This window comes from Chrysemys picta, chromosome 3 (assembly GCF_011386835.1).
Source record: "Chrysemys picta bellii isolate R12L10 chromosome 3, ASM1138683v2, whole genome shotgun sequence".
Classification (NCBI taxonomy): Eukaryota; Metazoa; Chordata; order Testudines; family Emydidae; genus Chrysemys; species Chrysemys picta.
In genome coordinates, this window is record NC_088793.1 from 176228434 (window position 1) to 176245352 (window position 16919).

The 16919-nt window shown below is 42.0% G+C and overlaps 1 long non-coding RNA gene across 1 annotated transcript; it reads left to right on the plus strand.

The window, feature by feature from the left end:
- Nucleotides 1-2241: 2241 nt before the first annotated feature.
- Nucleotides 2242-9062, plus strand: LOC101953329 (uncharacterized). Its single transcript, XR_255915.4, has 4 exons — nt 2242-2486; nt 4081-4135; nt 4812-4921; nt 5089-9062. It is a non-coding gene; the product is annotated as an uncharacterized LOC101953329 (long non-coding RNA).
- Nucleotides 9063-16919: the final 7857 nt, after the last annotated feature.

Sequence of the window (16919 nt, forward strand, 5' to 3'; positions counted from 1 at the left end):
TGAACAGGGTGGGGGGAGGGAGAACAAGTTAAACTAGTCTGAGGAAGACCCTTGGGGAAGGTCTACACCTCCTGACACCACCCCTCTTATTTTCACAGGGCTCTGACATTTGAGACCCTGGCTTAACGAGGTCCTTTCAGCTGAGGTGCCCCCCTCATTTGGGACAGGTTAAGCACAGTTCTGTTCCTCTTTATTCAAACAATAATGACTTTGGTAACAGCATTTCACCACCCCTGCATTCAGTACTAAAGTGATTTGTAACCCAACATCAGCCAAAGTTGATAACTTTGAGCAAAACACCATTCTATCTACTGGATAGCTAAGCAGAGCAGGCGCAAACTCTATTTACGTGAACACACCTAAAGTCTCTCCCACTCCCAGATAGCTGTCAGGGAAGAATTCATTCAGACCCTGCTTACACTAATATGCTGTTGGAATGTATGTGCTATCACTGTATGTGAAATTAGGAAGTTTTGCTATGTGTGTGTTACTGAGGGACGTGTTGACTGGATAATGAATTTACACTGGTCAGGGTTCTCACCAGGGCAAGATACTACAGTTCTGGGGTGCAAGGCAAGGGAATTGCCTGGAGCCTCTCTATTGTTGGTTCATGAGTGCTGGGAGAAGCATTCATGTAACTCAGTGGGGTGTGTCCTTGATGTGGATGTCTGTGTAAGTGCAGTACCTGCCCGATGTTTCTAGTTTGCCACCAGCATCCCTCTTCCCTGTGAGAGGGAGCCAAGGTTGATGGGACAGAGGGCTCAGCAGTCCCACCATCCAGGTTGCACCAGTGGTGCAGCCAGCAGGGTGAAATGTACAGCTTGTTGTTCTGAGTGAGATTTGCACTTCATACACTGGTGTAGAGATTTTAAGTGTGGTGGCTGAGACCAGTCAAAGAGAAGGTTACCAGTTTGTCATTTTCTTTTTGCTTATTTCAGGAAAAGGAAGGAGGGAAGAAGAGCAGAAAGATGAGTGAGAGTGATGCAGTAGCAAAGTTGGAACTGTACACACTGCAGGTGGCAGAAAAGGAGAGAGAACATCAGAAAATCTTAGAGCTAAACCATCTAGAGATAAAAGTGAAAGTGAGAAGCTGAAACCCAGAAGTTAGCACATCAAAGGGCTCTGGAACTGAAAACTCAGGAAGCTGATGAAAGAGGGAGAGAGAGTGAAGACCTCAATTGGAATTGCTAGAAAAGCAGAACCAGAATCCTGCCACACCTCTGATTCCCACCTCTCCATAAATCCACAAATTAACAATTAAAGTATAAAGGGACTACCATCAAACATTGGTCCTGCCTCTTGACCCTCTCACAGCCCCCCCATCTGTCAGATTGGCCCTGTCCCTTGGCCCCTCCAGGCCCCGCCCATCTGTCAGATATGTCCCACCCATCTGTCAGGTTGGCCCTGCCCAGCTGTCATCATAGTTCACCCAGGAAAATTTTGCACAGGGGGTGACCTTGATAAATGCTGTGCAAAGCACTCGAGCCCCTGACAGTGTTTTAAAGAAAATGACCAAACTGGAGGATACCTGCTTAGCACATTATATTGTCCATCTGGTCTGCACAAAAAGTTATAGAACCTTGCTTAGGAAAAAGACTATTTGTAAGAATTTAAAAGGATTAAATTAGAGAAATGGGGGGGGGGGACAATCATGTGATATAAAAGTTGGTAGCTGTAAATAAAAATATCTATTGAAAAGGGCTTTGTGATTATCTGTGTTTCTGTTAGAAGGTCTGTGTGGCCCTTAAATAAGATAAAAGTTTTGATGAAGCATCTTGGTTTGTTTTCAAGGGGCTGTATGTCTTTTAAACAAAAATAGTTTGTGAGAATCCAGCTCTTGTGTCTTTGTGTAAGGAGACCTAGGCTATGTCTACACTTGCCATTTAAAGTGCAAAATGTCCCTTTTTTGCGCTAAAACCGTGGGAGCGTCTACACCTGTTAATGACTTTTTGCAGTGAAACTCAGAAGTTTCACCACAAAAAGAAAATCACCTTCACGAGAGGCACACAGTTCTTTCCGCTGTTCTTTTTGCACTGTTGTGAAAGTGAAGACACATTCTACCAGTGTAAACATCTTTTGGCCTCCGGAGGATATCCCACAGTTCTAAAAGTGACCACTCTGGCCAGCATCACTGTTGTTCTGACGTCAGGTAAACGGACATCCGTCCCACCCCCTCTAAGCCTCGGGAAGTTTGAAACTCCCTTTCCCTTTGCTTGTAGATATGGCAGGGAAAGCAGCCAGACAGTGGGCGGGAGGGGGGAGGGGGGGTTAAAAAAATGCCACGAAAGAAACAAGGAAGTAATGGGGCTGCTGGGACATGAAGCAGTGCATCATGGGGCACTGAGCAGGGGTGCCTTCCACTCACCCCCCCTTCCCACAAGACCTATCGAGAGAGCTGCACTGTGGGATAGCTGCCCTAGAGCGCTGCTCTCATTGGGGATGGAAGTGTTGCTAGTGTAAACACTCTCTGATGCCTGAGGAATTAAGTGAGTACACAAACCAGCGCTTTTCTTTTTCTGGTTCCCGGTCACTGGTGAAACTTACAGCACAGAAACTCTGCAAGTGTAGACATACCCCTACTTGCAGCAGAAAGCTGAAATGTGTGTAGTCGAATCCTGAGGGGGATGGGGATAGTGGTCAAAAAAACAAAACAAAAAAGTGTTTAAAACAGGGATGTTTGAGACATGTGTTTGCATACAATAGAGCTGATGGTTTAACCACACCCCCACTGAAATAGCAGGGGTAACTATTGGCATCAATAGAGATTGACTTAGATGTGATTATCCACCTTTGTTTCCATCTGGGTTAAAAGTATTAATGATCAGTAATTAGGTTTGATGGGCTTACACCCACAGTAAGGGAGGCAGGTGGGTGGGGATGGTGAGTGCTGATTAATATTAAATGAACTAAAACCTCAAGAGTTCGTAGACACTGTTGGACAGTTTAAAAAAAACCTCAGGAGTTTGTTGAACACTATGGGCCAGTCCTTCTAGCAATTCACAGTCATTAAAAGTTTAAAATAATATATTTACAAAATAAACAAGGGTCTAACCCAAAACTGAAATGTTTCAAGGGTTCACAACCCTCCACCATACTTTTATAAAATAAGCATTTGCTGTAAGAACCATCAAACATCTAAAAGCTCTGGGTGTTTGTAGGGTGTTTACTATGGTCGTGCTACATCCATTTTATTTCAAAACAAACCAAAACTTTAAGCATGAAAGAAACATGTTTAAAATAAAATAAATCACAAACAAACAAAATCCTTAAGACATTCATTGACAGCTGCAAGGTCCCCCAGTCAGGAGAGAGGAAAGTAGTATTAAGAATTGCTGTGTATGGTGATTTTACTGTTTAATACTATAAGGCTTGGTCTACACTAAACCCCCAAATCGAACTAAGGTACGCAACTTCAGCTACGTGAATAACGTAGCTGAAGTCGACGTACCTTAGTTCGAACTTACCGCGGTCCAGACGCGGCAGGCAGGCTCCCCCGTCGACTCCGCGTACTCCTCGCGGCGAGCAGGATTACCGGAGTCGACGGGGAGCACTTCTGAGTTCGATTTATCGCGTCCAGACAAGACGCGATAAATCGAACCCAGAAGTTCGATTGCCTGCCGCCGAACCAGCGCGTAAGTATAGACAAGCCCTAAGAAAATGCTACAGGGCTCTTGCTTTTTCATTGAAAAAGGAAAATGTATTTTAACAAAATTTTAGCCAAAAGCATCCCAGTTGTGCAGAGAATTTAATTTTCACCCCAGACCACAAAAGGGGTTTGGGGAGGGGTACCTAAATTCCTTAAGTATCTATTAATTAAGACTTGTAGTGATCAAATCAACCTGCTAATTAAAGATGTTGAAGTTTGTTTGAAACAAAGAGTTAGGATGATATAACCCCGCCCCCTCCTTTGAGGGGGGGAGGGAGACTGCCCTCTTATAACAGAAACTATCTTGAACAGAATAGCTGCTGGACTGCAAGATGAGGTATATTGCTTGTTTTTAACTCTGAAAATATATATTATAAAATGTTACTCTTTGTCCATTCTGTCCTTACTAATAATGATACCTGTCTTTATTGCAGTGTGATCTGTTTAGCATAGAAATAGCAACTTCAAGCTGTATTTCACCAGGGCCAGGTAAAACCCCATTTTTAATTATAGTTGTGCTGAACACTGTTTAATAAAAAACAAACAACTGGTATTAAACAGGTTGTATAGGGGTTGGATGCATTTAGGGAATAATATTAACTAAAATTTTGCTTGTTCTTTAACCCAAAGGCCCAAATACACATGGGGCTAAAACAAAATAACCATGTGAAGCATCCTTTTACTCTGTGATGGAAGGTAAATTTCTGGAATTGGTTTTTAAATGCGTGTGTTTTAAAATGGTTTAAAAAGTTGGTTTTAATGTTTAAATTGTGAGTTAGGGGCCTGTGCATGTCATAGGTGTGGATTTATTGAAAAGTATTTTGTTGCAAACTGTCAGTTTGGTGTGTTTAAAACTATGGGAGGTGGGGTCTATTCTGTGCAAAATGAATTTCAAAATGGTTTAAAAGAAGATGGTTTTAATGTTTAAATTGTTGTTGGTAAGTTAGGGGCCTGTGCAAGACATAGTGGTGGGGTGTGTGTGTCTGTGTGTGAAACACTAGTAGTAGAAATAAACCAAAACCTGTGTTTGTTGTACAGCCTGAAATGGATTTTTTTTTTAATCTATGACTTTTTAAATAGAAAAACCACCCTAATGAGTATTTTATTTTTAAATGTTTACAAGATCATTTTCATGCATTTTATTATAATGTTGTCTGCTCCACAGTATGGTCAAAACATAAGAGACCCTTAGACCAAAGGGTAAACAAGCTCAAAAGAAAGACAGCTGAAAAGGAAAATTCACCAGCATCAAGAGCTGACAGATGGAAGAAGCCAGTAAATATATTTTGCTTATTTGATTGGTTGTTTATGCGGTTTTGTATTTTAAAGCAAATATATAGGTGTGAGTGAGAAAGATTGGAAAGTGAAGTTTTGTGGTTTTTGTGAATTTTGTAAAATGTTTATTTGATGCTAAATTGGAACATCTCTGTTTTCCTAATCAGGCCTGGGCAACTCACCTGATGATGCCATAGTTAGAGCTACAGGGACACCTCCAGCGGAACCACCAAATAACCAGGAATCTGCTCTGAGACCTTTAACAACGAAGAGCGCAGACGTAGCATCCGAAGCTCAGATACGTCAAATCCAAGGACAAAACAAAAGACTCTGGTAAAAAGCAACAATGCAAACACAGTTCCTCAGTGGTCAACACCACACAAGGCCTTGAGAAAAATGAGTGAAAACACACACATTCACAACCCAGAGCACATGCTTTAGGGGTTGTGAATAAAAAAAAAAAGGACTGAAAGCTCCTGCGTTATGAAATATCTAAAAATGATTATGAACTATTTTCCCATCTCAATAAGCTAGGCACAGCTCTTCGGTATTCTAAAGAGATTTGGGAAAACTATGATGCTTTGTTCAGAAAGCTGATGGGTGTTGTATCCTCAGGATTTCTAAAAGAAAGGTTGACTAGAAACTACATCAAAAATGAAAAAGCTCTTTTGGGTAACTTTGAAAAATAGTTCAGTTTTCTCGAGGTTGGTTCTGAGCAGGCACGACTAGTTGTGGACAGGAGCTCGGGTAAAAGGGGCATCCTCAAGGGAACGCATCAACTGAGGTGAAAACAAAAATGGGGACAGCATTTGGGGGATAAACAGACATCTGCCAAAAAGTTAGGATGAGGGTTGTTGTAAAAAAATTTTAAAAGGCTAAAAAGGTGATGAGGAGAAAAACAAAACAAGATGCCCCCTAGCGGAGGCTCTCAAACTGGCATTTCTGAGAATGGGGAGGTGGAATCTGACTCTGGGTTCCTGCGAGGCGATAGTGATTCTCATATAGACTCTGATTTAGAAAATTGCCCAGAAGAGTCTCTTGATGGGTCCCCATCAGCTCCTGATAATCCTTCTGGTGGCCCCTTGGAGGCTGATTCTCAAACAGCATCTGATGTAGAAAACGCACCTGATGGCTCTATAGAGGAACTCCCAAATAACCCTGAAAATGCAGATGAGGACCCGCAAACAGACGTGTATATGGAGCAAGTGAGAAGTTGGCAAAATTACCTTGATTTAGGGGGTTAGGTGTATTATGAGGAATTTAGTTGTGTCAATCTTGAGCGAATAAATTCAGCTTGGCAGGTCGTTGAAGCCATACACAAGGGAATACAGCTAGTTCTTGATGGCATTAACAGTGGGCTATTACATTCACTTATGTTTAGAGAGTCATAATTTAACCAATCCTTTGTTTTCGGTAAGAAAAACTAGGGATGACCTGTCTGCTGCAGATTTTTTAAATCAAGCCTCTAAGCTGTTACAGAGTAATAGAGAAATGCATGTTGTTGGGATGTTACATCTCACTGATGATCAGTTGACAAGAGCAAACGGGACAAATGCCAAGTTTCACCAAAAAAGTCAGGACAGCCAGGACAGGACCTAAAAAAGGGACTGTCCTGGCTGAAACGGGATGTATGGTCACCCTCAGCTGAAGTGTCCTAGCTGTAGATTGTATTGTTCAGCCAAAGAATGATGGCACGTAGACTGTGCATTGAAAAAAAACTTGAATGCCTGTCTAAAATTGTAATGTAATAAGTATCAGTCTTATGTAGAAAAGGGCACAGGTGCAAATGGAGACACTGTAAGCAGTGTCAGGGTTTGAATACTGGTGATGTAGACAGCCACCTGTGTTTTATGGACAGCATTAGAAAGCCCAAATCATCAGAAAAGTATATATATATTTTTTATGAATGTAGGAGATGGGATTATGTGTGTCCAATTATATTTTTGCTATGTCCCTAAAGCCAGAAAAATCCTGGAAATTTAAGGGCGGTGAGTGTCTTTCTACCTTTGTTAAGATCTTTATCTGCAAAAGGTTCCAGGACTACGCATTCATAGCACACAATTCCAAAAGTTATGATGTGTACTTCGTCATTAGACAGTTCTTGAAGGAAAAGATGTGCACAGAACTGATAACTCAAGGTAGTAAGCTAATGTGTATGGAAGTTAAAGCCCTGGGTGTTCGTTTTATAGACTCTTTAAACTTCTTGACCATGAAGCTTAGCAAGCTTGTGCAGGCGATGGAGTTTGAAGGTTGCAAAGGGTATTTCCCACATTTTTTTAACACTTTAGAAAACCAAAATTATGTGAGGCCAATGCTGGGGGTGGAGCACTATGGTGTCAACAGCATGATGCCTGGGGAGATCGTAGAATTTCTCAACTGGTATCGGGACAACCAGTAGGAGACATTTGAATTGCAGAAAGAACACGTGTATTATTGTCAGTGGGATGTCAACATTTTGAGATGAGCCTGTATCCTGTACAGAGAAGAGATCATGAAAATGACAGAGATGGGAGATATTGTAGAGAGAGGCCCTGATAAATTCATAGAAGTAAAATTGTGTATAGATCCTTTTGGCTACATAAAGCTGGCATCTGTCTCCATGGCAAAGTACGGGTTTATATTTTTACAGTCTAACACAGTAGCCCTTCTCCCTCTGGACAACTATCACAGGTAGAAAAAGAGATATTCTAAACCGGCCATTCAGTGGCTGTTATTTACCATTAACAAAGAAAATATACAAACATGGCATGTGTTACAGGGTGGTGAATTGTAGGTAGGCCCCCGCTGTTACCTGTCAGAGAGGGTGGCAAACTTATGTTCCCGCTATGCCGAACTTCTGCAGAAACCGAGCAGAGGGAGATGTGCACCTATACTGATGAGGAGACAGCCATCCTGGGGACTTGGTGCACAGTGGAATTGAACATGGCTGTAGCGAAGGGGTACGCGATGGCAAAAATCTACGAAATCTGGCATTTTAAAGAAAAGTTTGACAAACTCTTTTCAGAGTACATAAAATTACACCTCCATCAGAAACAAGAGGTTTTGGAGTATCCCAGCTGGTGCACGGATGAAGAAAAACAAAATAAGTATGTTAATGATTTCTACTGGAAAGAAGGCATGCGTTTACGCCAACACGAGATCACGGTGAACCCCGTTAAGCGCCAAATTGCTAAACTGTTTTTAAATGTTCTCTGGGGTAAATTTGGTCAAAGAACAAACCTACCCAATACCAGCATCGTGAGAGACGCTGACGAACTCTTTCAGTCCCTGTTTTCCCCCAATTATGAGGTTTCATCCTGCAAGTTTGTCGATGATGAAACAGCGTGCGTGTCTTGGAAGCACGTGAAAGACCAGTACTCGGTCTCTGGCAATACCAACGTCTTCATAGCCTGTTTCACCACCGCTTACAGTCGCTTAGAACTATAGAACCTGCTAGACAGGCTCCAAGAGCAGCGCCCGTACCATGACACTGACTTGGTGATATTTGTGAAGAGGGAGGGTGACTGAAACCCCTCTCTGGGGGATTATTTAGGGGACCTCAAAAGTGGGATCCCGCCAGATCAACACATCACTAAGTTTGTGTGAGATGGTTCAAAAATGTACTGGTACAAGCTATCGGGAGGAAAAGCCTATATGAAAGTCAAAGGGATTACCCTGAACATAGCAAACTGGGAAAAGATCAACTTTGACAGTTTGAAAGATCTAGTCCTGGACTATAGAATGGACCTGAGAGAGAACACCCCAAAAAAGATAGAGGTGCAAACATAAGGACCAAACTTCAGTGGCAAATAGAGAAAGACCCTTAAGAAAACACAAAGTTGTTTACAACAAGAGGGGCCTTAAAGAAGCCCTATGGCTTTTGAAAATGGATACATAGTGGAAATACCCCTTTTCTGTAATTCTCGAAGGACCTAGCAACTGTGAGAAAAGTTACGTTATAAAAAATGTGTTGGATAACGCTAAGCAAATGTTGTCAGTTATGCCTGAGAACATTATGTGGTGTTACAGTTGCTGGCAATCTCTGTATAAAAAACTGCTTAGTAAATATCCCTTTATTAATTTTGTGGGGGGCTGCCCCGAAGTTTTTGACGATGACTGGTTGTTTCCTACCCATACAAATAAATGTGATTATTGTAGATGATCTGATGAACTCCGCTTGTGAAAGCGATGAAATTGAGAAAGCCTTTACCAAGTATGTGCATCACAGGAACCTGAAAATTATGTATATAGTTCAGAACATAGTTTGTCAGGGAAAAAAGAGTTGCATGATACTTAAACACAAAGTACATGGTCCTGTTAAAAAACTCCAGGGATAAATTACAAATCACTGTAATTTATCACAAATCACTATGCTCGCTTGGCAAATATACCCCGGCAAAGCACAACTCTTTCTGGAAGCTTTTGAGGATGTTACCAAAAGACTTTATGGCTGCCTGGTGGTGGATTTAAATGCTTCCACAGCAGAGGCTTACAGACTAAGAACCGGTCTTTTCTCTCCAGATTGGCCATCAGTTTATATTTTGAAAAGAACAACAGCTGGGTATAAAAAGAGATGAATTATCGACCGGTCCTGTTTAACAGCCAGGGTTGCCGACCAAAAACATGTCTAGCTGCATGAAGAGAAACCTGGTCCTTTTAAAATTACTTAGCAAATCATCCCTGCAGCAAAGGAACACAGTATAGCCTTTGGCCTCTGACGATTTAGTAGCGGCCATCTCAGAAATAGCACCCAATACCTTAAAAGGAAAAGTACCTTTGACACAGAATCAACTGCCCGTGCTGAAAGAGACTCATGTATATAAAAACTCTGTAATAAAAGGGTCTCTCTCAAAAGAAAGAAGCATCTGGTGAAGTAGTCTGGGGGGTTTATTGGACCTCTGATAAGTTTTGTTATCCCTCTGATAACAGGACTTTTGACTAATCAATAATGGAGTATGCAGGGGGAAAAAAATGTACCTGGTGCCCAGCTGCCAATTGGAGCAATTAAGAGCTCCCCCTCCAGTGGAGGGAAAATGTCAGAATGACCGTGACTCGCTTACTGGATGCTGAAATGAAGTTTGTTCTTCAAAGGACTGACTTAGCTGAATAGAAGGCTAAACTTTATGGCATTATGCTTCAAAGGTACCCAACATACGTGAGGCAGAGCGATGCAGATAATGGGAAAATAAGTCCGTTTCTCCCACAACAGGAATGCAGCATGACTGCCAAACCTCCAGAAACACCAAAGACCTCTGATTTTGTTGCTTAGGAGGTGCTGGATAATGTGAATAAATGTTATAAGAAAAATGCATTAGTATTGCTCAATAAGCTGGACCAGGATAAAAATCTTTTCGTGGAATGATAAAGGGGATTGTGTGTACAAAGGATCAGTGGTTAATGGTTCTAACATGCTTGACTTAGTCAGGGCTATCACCCAGACGCACTCTGTTCCTAGCAGACACATACATAAAGGATGGGATGTGTTTATGAACACCATGTCTAATGGTACGTCTACACTACCCACCAGATCGGCGGGTAGGCATCTATCTATCAGGGATCGATTTGTAGTGTAGACGCAATAAATCGATCCCCAATCACTCTCCTGTCGACTGCTGAACTCCAGCTCGGCGAGAGGTGGAAGCAAAGTCGATGGGGGAGTGGTGGCCATCAATCCCGCGCCACAAGGACATGAAGTGATTCTAAGTCGATCTAAGATACGTCGACTTCAGCTATGCTAGTCTTGTAGCTGAAGTTGCGTATCTTAGATCGATCCCCGTCCCTAGTGTAGACCAGGCCTTATAGTGAAAGACTCAAGGAGCTCAATCTGTTTAGCTTAACAAAGAGCAGGTTAATGGTAACTTGATTACAATCTATAAGAACCTACATGGGGAACAAATATTTGATAGTGAGCTCTCCAGTCTAGCAAACAAAGGTATAACACAATCCAGTGGCTGGAAGTTGAAACTAGACAAATTCAGACTGGAAATAAGGCATCAATTTTTAACAGGGAGAGAAATTAACCATTGGAACAATTTACCAAGCTAAAGGGGGATTCTCCATCACTAGCAATTTTAAAATCAAGATTGATGTTTTTCCTAAAAGCTCTGCTCTAGGAATTATTTTGGAGAAGTTCTATGGCAGGAGGACAGACTAGATGATTATAATGGTCTCTTCGGGCCTTGGAATCTGTGAATGTATAAAGGGAAATATAGTCTTTAGAATTTTTATAATTGGAGGGGGAGGGATAGCTCGGTGGTTTGAACATTGGCCCACTAAACCCAGGGTTGTGAAGTTCAATCCTTGAGGGGGCCATTTAGGAATCTGGGGCAAAAAATTGGTCCTGCTAGTGAAGGCAGGGGACTGGACTTGATGACCTTTCAAGGTCCCTTCCAGTTCTATGAGATAGGTATATCTCCATATATTATATTAGAAGGAAGGGTTATTCTTTCCTCTACCTATTTCCAAGAACTACATATTCAATCCATTCTTTAACAACTACAATAATAGATGTTGTAATTGACTGCGGTGTTGCCATGACTACTGTGGTACACCAATCCCCCTAATGCCTGGTAGTGTGTTGCGCATACCATGACCTCTGAGACAAGCAATGTAGACACTCCAGGCACTAGGCTAGGCTCTAGTCCTTGGTGGGCACCCATTAACATTCACAGGTTTCTGATAAGTAACCTGGAATTATTTTACTAGGCCTGGAAAAAGTGAAGGAATCAAGTTCTCTTGGCATACAGATTTCAGCAGATCAAACCAGTTCTTGGCATAGCTTCTACAGTAGTAAAGTACAGGTAGAGAGAGAAAGTCTCATTGTAACCCACATGCTGTCCTCCTGCCAGCAGCCCATTGCCTGGGATGGCTACTGCTGGCTTCCTGCCAATAACCGTTAGCAGCCTTCCAGTCCCACCCCAAAGTTGCCTGCTGCTCAGCCTTCACTCCACAGCCAGCTCCCAATCCGATGTTGCCTCTGACCTTATGCTTTGACTCACATAGCCTACAGCTTTCTCCCTAGCATGGTCCCCTCTGTCTTCAGGATATTACTACCGTTCCCTATTTACTTGGGATTATGGAGCCCTCTACTGGCTGGATATTGAACTGGATAGTAGTGTTTTCCACTGGTTATATTCTTTTGCTCCAGTTCACAAGGAGGTATCGAGTAATGAGCCAGTAGGTTTAATATAGAGATCGCAACAACAAAAGCCAGTTCTGTTGCTCTGTTACTCCAATGCATCTCCCATTGACTTCAGTGGGAGATGCACCTTTGTGGCTGAGAACAAAATCTGGCCCTATATTCTCCAAGGAATTTGTAAACATACTTAGGTAGTAAGAGCAGTAAAACAAGGACACTTACTGAGATTCCTATTGCAGGAATTAGGAAAATCAATGGTAACATTCAGTACACTGGGAAATAAACTTACAGTAATAACAGGAGTTGATATTCATGGGCAATACAAATTAGAAGTATGCATGGCCTTAGTTTAGGGTGGATAGCCCATAAGTACAGTGATTTATTATTGTAGTGACTACTCAACTCTACCAAAGGGATTTACGGAGCATCTTGCAAGCCACAGGTTAAGGGGCATGGCCAGGGGCAGGAGGGTTATATCAGTGTTTTGGAGGTAGGCCTATTGTGATGGAGTGTGACTCACCACCACCAGGAGGCACCACAGTGGTGTCTTTCCCACTGTCACCTCTGTTCCTGGACCCACATCACTCCCAGGACTGTGGCATCCTCTTCGGTGACACTGCCCTCCAGCTGTCCCGCACTAGGTTCCCCCCTTCTAGGGGGGACCTGCAATCCACTGTCCAGCCACTCCTTTCAGTGGTTCCAGCACCCTCTTGGCCCTTGCATCAGGGCCACAGATCCCTGCAGCCCACCAGGAGCTGTCTTTAGCCCTCTGGATCTCTGCCTGCAGCACTGCTTGGTCCAGGGTGCTTGCTACCCTCCCCCTGCAAAGCAGCCACTGTTCTTCCCTTCTCAAGCTCCAGAGACTGATTCACCCTGCTCTGTTCTGCAGCTCTTCATATATGGCCTGCCTGGCCCTGATTGGTTGCTCCTATAAGCTCTTCTGTGATTTGCTGCCTCCTGCACAGCCTCCCTAGAGCTGCTTTCAACCCCTTTTCTGCCAATGTGAGGCAGATGCACCATCACAGCCATACTGTTGGGTCCAAAATTTGGACCCAAGACACTTCAATATTGGTCTGCCTATAATTATAAACTGATTTGTTAATTTAGTCTGTCCAAATGGGGAGAAAGGTAGTGACCTGCCCTAAGGGAATTGCCAGGAAATGTGTCTGACCCGCAGAGGACTCCCCAGAGCAGGCTAATCCTGCTAGCCCTTGGAAGGGCATGGATACAGCCCTCCACTCAGAGGATTGTCATACAAGCCATAGTTCTTTGAAAACAAAGTCTTATTTATTGAGATAAAATTAGGTGATTACAGTATATTCAGTAAAGCAAGACAGAAAACAGTACAGTAAATAGGCAATAAGGCAGTTACATTACATTTAAAGATTATATATTCAATTTACCCAGAAGACTATGAGACAAATACAATGTTGTGAGTTGGTACACATTGACCTTTATACACATGCATAGGGCCTCTAGTACAATATACTCATGCATGCATATAAAACAGCATTACAACAAAACATTAAAGTTACCATTGCATGAGTGGTGATCAGACAGTCACAAAATGGGGCAGGATAGATCACACTCAGAAGCAGGCATTCAGGTTTATTTACAGGCATACTCAGTCATTTCTCATAAAAATTAAACTTATACTCTTTCAATAATCCCTCTGAATCATCTAGGGTCCTTCTGCTTTGTCAAGTATGCTGCTGCTCTTTAGTCTTCTCCTTGGTCTGGTCTTGTCCATCCATACACATGTACATTGGGCCAGACTTATATCCAGTTTCTGGCCTCCTCTGATTGGTTGACCTTTCAAGCTGAGAACTCCCTGCATGGGTGGCAACCCATTCAGCCAATCAGCTCTACCCTTACATCATAGCTACTCCTCTTTCTGCCCCTCCCTGCAGGTGTTTTGAGTCATTCTCCTGAACTTTGTTCAACCCCTGTTTCTGACTTGCTATTGGTCAATTTAGTCTGTGTCCTCCATCTTGGGAATTCTTAATAGAAAATAATAGCGGTGGCCATGCTGGATTTTTAACTACAAACTATCATTAATCATAACTTATCTAAGGCTCTAAATTTAAACCTAACTACAGTTTTATGCAAATTTTATGCATGACACTGTCACCATCTTTGTTAAGCTGATTGAGGAAAGTGAATTTTTCAGCAATTTAAACCCCTCCGAGGGTTTTCCTTGCAGATGCATTCATATGCTTCTGTCCTGGGTGCTGCCAGTTGTCACATAGGACTAGAGTAATTAAGAAAAACCTCTTGTATCAATACTGCCTAGCTATGCTGATCAGCTCTAGATGGTGGAGCTGCTCAGAGGCTGCCCAGGCAGGAAGTTAGATTAAGTTACGTGGGGAGTTGTACTGGCCCCTAACTAGCCCAGAATACTGGGAACACAGAGGTGGTTTAAAGCTGTGCAGCACACAATCACATTCTATGGATCAAAACTTACTTTCCATACTCTTTCTATTGGTGCTATTGAGATTTGGTTTCCCTTCATTTGTATTGACCAGAGCAGATCAAACAGAAAATAATGTATTTGATTTTCTTTGATAGCAGCAAAGTCAGGAAAGAATTTCCTACCTTTCCAAGTGGCATTTGGCTACAGGTAAAGAATGTTAAAGCTTCTGGGAGTATCACCTAAAGCCAGCTACAATCTGACTGCCTATCTTGGCATTAGCATGGCCAGTGGTTTGTTGCACATGTCTGACTTTGGAAGTTCATTGTTTTAGGATCAACCTGGATGCAGTGATCAAAATGGAGGTTGGGTCTGTTGCCCTCTCATTTATCAAGAAATTACAGTATTTGAAATAAGTATGATGGACAAGGGATACAACAATGCCACACTAACTTCTGATTATAGTAGAAATACCCTAAACCACTGCAATGCTACTTTTTCCTAACTATTTAAAGGATAGCATAAAGCTATCTGGCATTAGTCTGTTAGGCTCTCAGACACTACTTTTGTTTCAATCATTTAAAAAGAGAACAGGGTGTACTTTAGCCTGAATGTACTGTATACATTATTGGCCACAATAGTATGGAAATGATTAATTACACATGTTCTTAGCCAACTTTGTTGTCTTGAAAGAGAGAAAAGGGAGGTGGTTTGCACTGATTCTTCAGAAACTTTCATTAATCAACAATGGAATAAACAAAAGAAATTGTTCCACTGCCTTTCTATGTAGTCATGATGATGCTTGCAAAGGTGTATGTGTGGGGTCGGAATAAAATTATTATTCCATTTTGAAATGGTTAGCTGCCAAATATTGAGTTATAAAACCTAAGTTAACGTCATTACCTACTCTATGGTCCATATATGATTAACTTTTTAGAAAGGAATTGATCTGGATACATTTTGTGTATGCCCTGTCTTGGATGATTTCCTTCCTTGCCTAAATTGCTAAAAACTTTTTCAGTAATGGTGCCAAATTCCATATCCTTCACCAAAACTCCCTGGTGACTTAATGGCTTTCATTTCTATTAAATTTAGAGGGAGAGAAGAATTACTTTGTAAAACTTTAATACAATATTCATTATCCCTTTGTGACTTGGAGACTGCAGATAATTTTTGGTTATTTTTTCTCTGTAAAGTTAACATAAATTGCAAGCTATTGGTTAATTATCTTTTAAATGGACTCTTCTGTCAACTTAGCTACCGCCTCTTGGAAAGGTGGATTTATATGGTGATGGAAAACTCCCTTCCATCATTCTAGGAAGCATCTACACTGTGGTGCTACAGCAGCATAGCTACAGTGCTGTAGCTGTGCCACTGTCATGCTCGTAGTGTAGACAAGCCCTTATGGAAATCCCAATTGATTAGCCAGCCCCTTTTACCATGCCCCAGACGTGCCTTCTTATAGCACGTCGTCCCTAGAGCACTGAGGGGATTTGGGTGCAATTAAGAAACTATTTCTACAAAATCCCCGAAGTGCCTAGGCATGTCCTGAGCTGGGCCCCCTTTGTGCCTATGCAAGCTTGATTATAACTCTTGCATATGTGACTTTTGCAAGGCCATAGTGGGACTCAGGGGTTTGTGACTCCCAGCCCTATGCTCGGACAACACCAATCACCAAGCAATTTACTTGTTATGAAATCATATCAGAAATAAGATAAACCTGTTTTTTGCCAGAAGAGGCTTTTTTTTTTTATTTTTTTAAAGAACACTTTTAAGTTTCAAAAGCAGTAGTGGGACTTACTCTCAGATACAATTCCACCCATCCCTCTTCTGAAGCTTTAAAAAACTCTGGTTTCATTTTACGTTTTCTCACTGACCACTTCCTAAGGAGTTTTGAATAAAGAATTGTTCAAATGTATTTACAAAATAGAAAGACTATAGAACGAGAACTCAGGGTCTACACAAGCAGCTCCACTGAGTGTCACAAGTGGGATAATACATTGCAGAAGGGTTTAGAAAAGCTACATGTGAAATAGAGATTGTTAGTTAATATTGGTGATAGTTGCTGGCTGTGCATTAGTACATCAGAACATCCAGAAAGGTAGGCCTCATATAAAAAACCCAGGCAGCTGGAGTTTTGTCAATCTATGTACAGTATGTGCAGAGTTACATTGAAAATAACATTTTATTTCTTTTTTTTCTCAGTGGCAGAAATGTGAAGTAATCTGAGGGTATATGTACACTGTGGCTGTGGGTGAGGGTGATTTACAGCGCATGACCGCTGGGTTTAATCTAGCTAGCTTGCTGAAAATAGCAGTGAAGGTGGTAGCACAGGCTTCAGAACAGCCTGCACAAACCTATGTGACCCTTGTGGGTACTTCCTTGCTTGTCCAGCCCATGCTGAAGCCCTCACTACCATGTCCTCACTGCTATTTTTACCAAGCTAGCTAGAGTACAGCTAGCAGAGGTAC